General features: G+C 47.4%; 1 protein-coding gene across 1 annotated transcript in view; it reads left to right on the top strand.

Moving 5' to 3' along the window:
* The first annotated feature begins 7,108 nt into the window (after positions 1 to 7,108).
* Positions 7,109 to 8,291, top strand: part of JCAD (junctional cadherin 5 associated) — a 46,332-nt gene continuing 45,149 nt past the window's right edge. Inside the window, exon 1 of the mRNA XM_001082542.5 lies at positions 7,109 to 7,210. The gene's annotated coding sequence lies outside the window, so the exon portion shown is untranslated. The remainder of the gene's footprint in view (positions 7,211 to 8,291) is intronic.

Raw genomic sequence — 8,291 nt, 5'->3', positions numbered from 1 at the left:
GTACATGGACGGACATAAATCAAGGCCCACTTGAGGGGTTTCCTTATGAATTTGACAAAAAATTTTATAAACTGCAGGCAGGGGGAAGGTTGGAATGTCTGTCTACCACTAGTAAATAGCAGCTCTTTGCTATGGTGAGCATGACAGAGAAGTTGTTTTCCATTAATATGTGGCTTTATGTGAGAACAAGCTGACATGAGGAGAGCAATCAATTAGAAATGATTTTTCTCATGCAGTAACTATGCAGATTCAATCTCCTCACAGTGGAGGTATAGGATTGAAAAACTGTCACTCTCTTCTTGGTCCCCGGCGTTGTAGGTTTTGTTTCAGTTAGTGTCAAATCTTCTAAGCCAACAGCAAACATCTAATGCACTTGATTTGTGAAGGACGTTGTTATGTGACTCCCCATCATCATACAATGATGTCGATGGCTGCTGTCTTTGCATTGTATACTATGTGTCAATCAATCCATTCCTCTCTTGACACACATTATTTCTATTTATTGTGCTCCATCCCTGCTTCGCACACCGTACTGTATGTGAGAATCACCTGGGCATTTCCTTAAAGTACACATTCCAGGATCTCAATGGTAGAACTTAGAAATTCTGATTGCATCGGTTTGATGAGGTCCAGGAATTTGGCCTTTAGTCAACTCTCCCTCCCCCAGTTGGTCCTGGTGTAGGTGGTCCATGGAGCAGACTTTGAGAAACAGATTTCTAGTTCTTGGTTACAAATAATTATGCAGGGCTGGGCATGGTAGCTCATGCCTCTAATCCCACTACTTTGGGAGGCCAAGGTGGTAACTTTGCTTAAGCCCAGGAGTTCAAGACCAGACTGGGCAACACAGGGAGAGCCCGTCTCTACAGAAGATACAAAAATTAGCTGGGCATGGTGGTGTGTGTCTATAGTCCCAGTTACTTAGGAGGCTGAGGGAGGAAGATGGCTTGAGCCCAGGAGGTCAAGGCTGCAGTGAGCTGTGATTATACCACTGCCCTCCAGCCTCAATGACAGAGTGAGAGCTCATGTCAAAAAAATATATATATATATATATGCAGTATAGTCTGTGAATTAATATAAAGCATAGCAATAACTACAAACAAGTTTTATTAGCATTTGTTGACATAAAATCCTTTCTAGATTTTTTTCAATGTGACATCTTTTTATTTATTTATTTAATACATATTAGATGTAGATATTTTCAGGATCCATGTCATAATCTGATAAATTCATATAATCAAATCAGGGTAATAGGAACATCCATCACTTTAAATATTTATCTTTTCTTTAAGCTAAGGACATTCAAAGTATTCTCTTCCAGCTATTTTGAAATGAACAATTGCTTAATGTTAACATAGATACCTACTGATGTATCAAATGCCAGGTCTTAATTCTTCTAAGTGTGTATTTGTACCCATTAATCAGTTTCTCTTTATCCAAATCCTTCTCGGCCTCTGGTACCCACCAATCTACTCTCTATCCTCACGAGATCCTTGACAGTTTCCATGTAACCACCATTGCCCGACTTTCTAAAACAAGCCAACAAAAGAGACCTCAAGGTTTTATTGAGAATGTGGGGCTTTGGCTGGGCACGGTGGCTCACGCCTGTGATCTCAGCACCTTGGGAGGATGAGGCGGGTGGATCACGAGGTCAGGAGTTCGAGACCAGCCTGACCAATATGGTGAAACCCCGTCTCTACTAAAAATACAAAAATTATCCAGGCGCGGTGGTGCGTGCCTATAATTCCAGCTATTCAGGAGGCCGAGGCAGGAGAACTGCTTGAACCCGGGAGGTGGAGGTTGCAGTGAGCCGAAATTGTGCCACTGCACTCCAGAAGAGAATGTGGGGTTTTTTTGGTCAATGGGTACAAAGTTTCATTTAGGAGGAATAAGTTCTGGTGTTCTATCACACAGAAGGGTAACTGCAGCTAAGAAGTGTATTGTATATTTCAAAATTGCTAGAAGAGAGGATTTTGAATGTTCTCAACACAAAGAAATGGTAAATGTATAAGGTGATGGTATATTAGTCCTTCCGTTGCTTATAACAGAATACCTGCAGGTGGGTCATTTATAGAGAAAAGAAATTTCTTGCAGTTACAGAAATTTATTTCTTACAGCTGAGAAGTCCAAGGTCAAGGGGCTGCCTCAGGTAAGAGCTTTCTTGCAGTTGGGGGCTCTGCAGAGTCAACCTAACCTATAGGGCATCACATGGTGAGGGGCTGAGCGTGCTCACGTGCTAGCTCATGTCTCTCTTCTTCTTCTTATAAAGCCACCAGTTCCCCGCCATGATAACCCATTAATTCATTAACCCATTAATCTATTAATCCATGAATAGATTAATTAATCTATGAATAGATGAATAGATTAATCCAAGGCAGAACCTTCATGATCCAATGATCTCTTAAAGATTCCATTTCTTGGGCCAGGTGCAGTGGCTCATGCCTGTAATCCCAGCACTTCAGGGAGGCTGAGGCAGGCAGATCACGAGGTCAGGAGTTTGAGACCAGCCTGGCCAACATGGTGAAAACCCATCTCTACTAAAAATGCAAAACGTCTCTGGGCGCGATGGCGCTTGTCTGTAATCCCAGCTGTTCAGGAGGCTGAGGCAGGAGAATTGCTTGAACCCTGGGCACAGAGGTTGCAGTGAGCCGAGACGGCGACACTGCACTCCAGGCTGGGCGACAGAGCAAGACTCTGTCTTGAAAAAAAAAAAAAAAGATCCCATCTCTCGACACTGCCACATTGGGGATTAAGTTTCAACATGAGTTTTGGAGGAAACAAATATTCAAACTATAGCAGATGGATATGCTAAACACCCTGATTTAACTATTACACAATGTATACAAGTATCAAAACATCACAGTGTACCCCATAAATAGGTACAATTATTATATGTCAATGAAGACAACAAATTAATTTTTTTTAAAAAAAGAGCATTAATCTTTTTAAAAATGAGAACTGGTAGTGTCTTTACAGACTAAGAAAAACAAAATCAATATCTAAATCAGTTAAAGGAAACCTTATAGTCTACAGAGAAGGGCCCTAAAGCAGGGAGGGAGGAGGGTTACTCTAGGTCCTTGAACAGGCAGTAAGTTAGAGAAACAAGATCTTGGCTTTTACTTTTTTTCTTTCTTTAAGCAGGCTGTTAAGCATTATTTCTCTGGTTACTGCACATCTGCCCAATGACTCAATAATCCAAGTTCCTTCCTGAGTCTGTGAAATCCCTTCTCCAGGACTCAAGAAAGGCGGGGACATTGGGCATCCGGGGCTGGCTCTTGGCACATTCTCCCAGGACTGTGCCAGACTTCTAACAGTTTCATGTTAAATGCTGTTTTCAATCATAGTTTATATTTTACATCACATAAGCGATAGGTATTTTTTTCCTGTGTTTATATCTCCCAAGATCAAGTAGACGGAAGCAAGAGACCCAAATTGCAGGAAAGTGGGAGTGGGTAGGGATAACGGGCAGGAGGTTACGCTGGTTTCTCTCACGTCTTGCCCACCATCCCTTGTCCATGTACTGGCGAATGGTGTGGAAACTGGTCCAGTGGATTTTCCTCACTACCTTTTATCTTTATTATCTTCCTACATTTATAATTAATCACCTGTTCATACTTATGCATCTTTTCAACCTTACTCTCTGATATGGTTTGGCTCTGTGTCCCCACCCAAATCTCACCTTGGGTTGTAATAGTCCTTATGTGTTGTGGGAGCGACCCAGTGGGAGGTAATTGAATCATGGGGGCAGGTTTTTCCCATGCTGTTCTCGTGATAGTGAATAAGTCTCATGAGATCTGATGGTTTTATAAAGGGGAGTTCTCCTGCACATGCCCTCTTGCCTGCTGCCATGTAAGACGTGTGTTTGCTTCTCCTTTGCCTTCCACCATGACTGTGATGCTCCCACCATGATTGTGATGCCTCCCTAGCCATGTGAAACTGAGAGTCCATTAAACCTCTTTCCTTAATAAATTACCCAGTCTTGGGTATGTATTTATTAGCAGCATGGGAACAGACGAATACACCCTCTTTCCTGTTTGTTAATTCTATTCCCAGATCTTTAGAAAAACTTTCCACCTTTCTGCTTGCCCCTGTCCCCACATCCCCAGCCTCACTACCATCTTCTCTTCCCATCTTTTCATTCTACTTCTTCATTTGAAATGGTTTTAGTCATGCCAGGAAAACATTAGAGCAGGGCTAGGGATACATCAGTACTGAGGAAAGACGGAAGCCAAACATTTTGAAATGAGGATGTTAGGATAAAGAACAGGGTCAAGAAACCACAAGCATCTTGAAATTGTGAAGTCATCTTCTCTAGAATCTCCAGTATTTCAATCCCATTACATTCCCCTAATCGAATCTGCCTTTGCCAGCCTTTCTGCTAAAATACAATTTCTTATTAAACTTGATTTGGTTTGGTTTAGCTTAGCTCCTAGCATTGAATCAGCGTTGTTTTCTGATTTACTGCAACTCTTCTGTTTTTTTTGCAACTCTGCAGCACTTAGGTACATTATAAAACTTCCATGGGGTTGACCCAGAAACCTAACAATATGACATTGTTCTATGGGAAAACACATCCTAATATCAATTCACTGGCTGATAAATGTTCTAGCAGGAATACTTGGCTCCCTAGGTGTCTGCACCATGCTGGGCACATAGAGGTGCTCCACCCCAGCACAAAGTTATTTCATTGAGTTGGCAAATTGAGGAGAAACAGGAATTCTATAAGTCACAGAAGCAATCCATCATTGAATGATGCTTTTTTGACAAGAATATCACTGCTGTTAATAACTGTGACTTCCCAGAAAAAAAAAAGAAAAAAAAAAACTTCTGCATTTCCTTTTTTATCTTTTAAATTTTGTTGAATCCTATTTCCCCAGCCTTTGTGTCTCCCCCTAGCCACAGCCCACTTGTCCTTCAAAGTCTTCCCTGGTGGCTCCAACCCAAATAGCAATAGCAGTGCAAGTGCTAATGGTAGTAGCTACCATTTTCTCTCTTTCTTTCTTTCTTTCTCTTTCTTTCTTTCTCTTTCTTTCTCTCTCTCTCTCTCTCTCTCTCTCTCTCTCTCTCTCTCTCTCTCTCTCTCTCTCTCTCTCTCTCTCTCTCTCTCTCTCTCTCTCTTTCCTTTTTTTTTCTTGAGACAATCTCACTCTATTGCCCAGGCTGGAGTGCAGTGGCACAATCCTGGCTCACTGCAACCTCCACCTCCCGGGTTCATGTGATTCTCCTGCCTCAGCATCCCTAGTAGCTGGGATTACAGGCACCTGCCACCACTCCCGACTAATTCTGTATTTTTGGTAGAGATGGGGTTTCACCATCTTACCCAGGCTGGTCTCGAACTCCTGACCTCAGGTGATCTGCCTGCCTTGGCCTCCCAAAGTGCTGGGATTACAGGCGTGAGCCACCATGCCTGGCCACCATTTTCTTCACTGTTACATGTACCTGAACTAAGTGATAAGAAGGCATCATCTCATTGAATTATCATGACTCTCCTATGAGATGCAAACCATCATTACCCCACTTTGTTAGAGAGGAAAGTGAGGCTAACAGAAGTAAAGTATCACATCTAGAAAGTAGTAGAGAAGCCAAGCCCAGGACCCGAGCTACCTGGCTCTCGAGTCCCTGATCACGCTGCCTGCTCCCATCACCGCCATCTGGTTTCCTCCCATGCACTCCTGATAATGCACAATACAACACTCAATTACATTGTTCGTTATTTTCCAGCAATAGTGTGTTTAGCTTTTATGCTCTGTTAGATTATATGTTGCTACTAACCATGAGGAACATACAATTCAAGAGAACAAAGAAACGACCTTGCTCTGGTGGTTCAGAGCAAGGGTCTTGGGCTAGATTCTGCAGCTTGCCATCTGTGCCCTTCCCTGAGCCTGTTCCTCATCTGTAAAGTGGTGCCCACATCATCAAACTGTGATGAGGATTAAAAGAAATAATGCATAGGAAGGGCTGAGACATGGTGATAGAGCAAAAAACGTTAGTTATTGGTGTTTTGACAGCAAATACGGTCCTAAAATCATGATGTGGCTAAGTAGTTTTCTGAAAACTCATTTGGCAAGGTCACCAGTCCGCTGTGCCATCCATGTTTTGTCTAGGTGGACTTAACTAATATTCCCTGTCTCTCCCCAATGCATCAGCAATATTTCACATTTTTGTCTTCTGTCTGCCTTCCAAAATTATGAAAACGTTTGCCCTGAGCACACCCAGGCAGCAGTCTAATCTTTCTGCCCCTTCCCGCTGTAACAGAAACATGGAGTGGGTTTGGTGTCAGGAAACGTTCATTCTGGTCTGAACTCTCCCACTGCCCTCCTATCTCCCCTCCTACCCCTGCCCTGTAGGCAAATCCTACTCCTGGCATCGGTTTCCTCCTCTGCCACAGGAGAGGATGGGCCAGCTGATCTGAAGGTGGCTTCCAGCGCATTAGTTGACTCGAAGACTTTTTTTTTTTAAGAAGTATATCTCAAGCTGTTGTCACCATCACTGTTTCCTTCTCTTCATAATATCAATGTGTTATGTGGGTGCGTTTGTGTGTGTGTGTGTATAGCTGTACTGTGTTCCTGCGTATGTATGTATATGTGCCAGTGTGTTTGGCTGCATCTGTGTGTGACTGTGTATGGGTGTTTTTGTGTGCACCTGCGTCTGACTGTATATGAGTGTGTGTGCACTTGTCTGTGACTGTGTGTTTGTGTGCATCTGTGTGTCCTGTATCTGTGTGTGTGCCTGTTTCCTGTGAGTGTGTTTGTGTGCATCTGTGTGTGGGTGTATATGAGTGTGTTTGTATACATCTTTGTGTGTTTGTGTGTAACTGTGAGTGTATATGAATATGTTTGCTTTGTGTGTATCTGTGAGAGTGTGTGTGTCTTTGGACATTTCCACAGGGTTGACGTGGCCCAAACCCAAGTGACAAGAAAAGAGGGAAGGGTGGTCAGCCTACTTGTGCCTTCCGCGGGACCCACGCGGGCAGACCCCCGAAAGCCTAGGAAGATCCTGGCCTGGATACCGCCCTCAGCGCAAAGGAGGCAGCCCCGGGCGGTGGGCGGGGCGGACCCGGACGGTGGGCGGGGCGGGCTCGGGCGGTGGGCGGGGCGGACGGCGGTGCTCCGGGCATGCTCGGCCTCGGCGGCTGCAGGCGGGGCGGGTCGCGCTGGTCCCCGGCCGGCCGGAGCGGCGGCGGCGGCGCGAGGCGGCATGAGGGAGCCGCTCGGTAAGTCCCAGCGTCTAACCCTCCTGGCTCCCACCGTCCATTAGGGCCGCTCCCACGGCGCTTCGCTGGCCTCACCCACAGCCTCCCGCACTCCCCCCAACTTCTCAAGCTGGGACGTCGCTCCGGTCCCAGCCACCCCGGCGGTGGGGGGTGTCCGCACACCCAGTCGCAGCCCCGCCTGGGCCCCCTGCACGGTGCCTGGCCCCGCAGCCTCGGGGTGGAGGGCGCCTGCCAGCCCGGGAGGGGTGTCCCCTCCCCTCAGGTGCCCTGCTCTGGGCGCGGGGGTCCCGGGGCGGGCACTGCGGGCCGCGGCTGGCGTTAGCGCTCGCGTCGCCCCTCGGCGCGCGGAAGGCCTGGGGGGCCGGGGTCACTCACTTCCCTCTCGAAGTCGCCCTCCCCAGCCTGTGTCCAACCCCTCCCGCGCCCTCGCGCCCTCGCGCCCCGACCTCGCGGACCTCACCCCGGAGCTGACAGCCGCTGCGCTGGGTCCCCGAGGTCCCAGTTCCCACGCTGCCCGGGCAGTCTGGACTGCCCCGGACGGTGGGGGCTCCTGCGGCGGCCCCGCTCCCGCTCCTGCTCCCGCTCCGGTCTCTGCGCGGTCTGCGCTGGGGATTAGGGCGCTAATCGCGGCTGCCTCCCAGCGAGTGCGGCTCCAGGCTGCGCGTGGGGTGGGAGAAGGGCAGGAGCCCTGCCTAGGAGTGCTGTAAATCCCCTTAATCAGCTCATTTATGGGATCTGGAGCCCGCCCACCCAGGGTCTCTGCGCTCAGATCTCCGCGGGCACCCTCTGCTTCCCCCATCTCCAGTCGGGGTCCGTTCACCCCCAAAACGCCAGGGTTTACCTCGATGCCCTGGCCACAGTGGGGCCCAGCACTAGCAGCTAAACGGGCCCCTCTCGCTTCCTATCAAGAAGCGGAGCGCCTGGGATTCTTCTGGGCGTTTGTAAAGAAGCTGTGATTTCACTACTGAAGAAAAAAATAAAAATGAGAACTTCAGGCCAGCACTACCTGGGCATGCCCTGGTGTTTGGTCATCCACGCGCTTCAGGAGTAGAGGCCTTGGTGGAATTAGCTTGGGCACATC

This window comes from Macaca mulatta, chromosome 9 (genome assembly GCF_049350105.2).
Source record: "Macaca mulatta isolate MMU2019108-1 chromosome 9, T2T-MMU8v2.0, whole genome shotgun sequence".
In the NCBI taxonomy this organism is placed as follows: Eukaryota; Metazoa; Chordata; class Mammalia; order Primates; family Cercopithecidae; genus Macaca; species Macaca mulatta.
The sequence above is the reverse complement of the archived record's forward strand: the minus strand, read 5'-3'. Positions and strand labels throughout refer to the sequence as shown.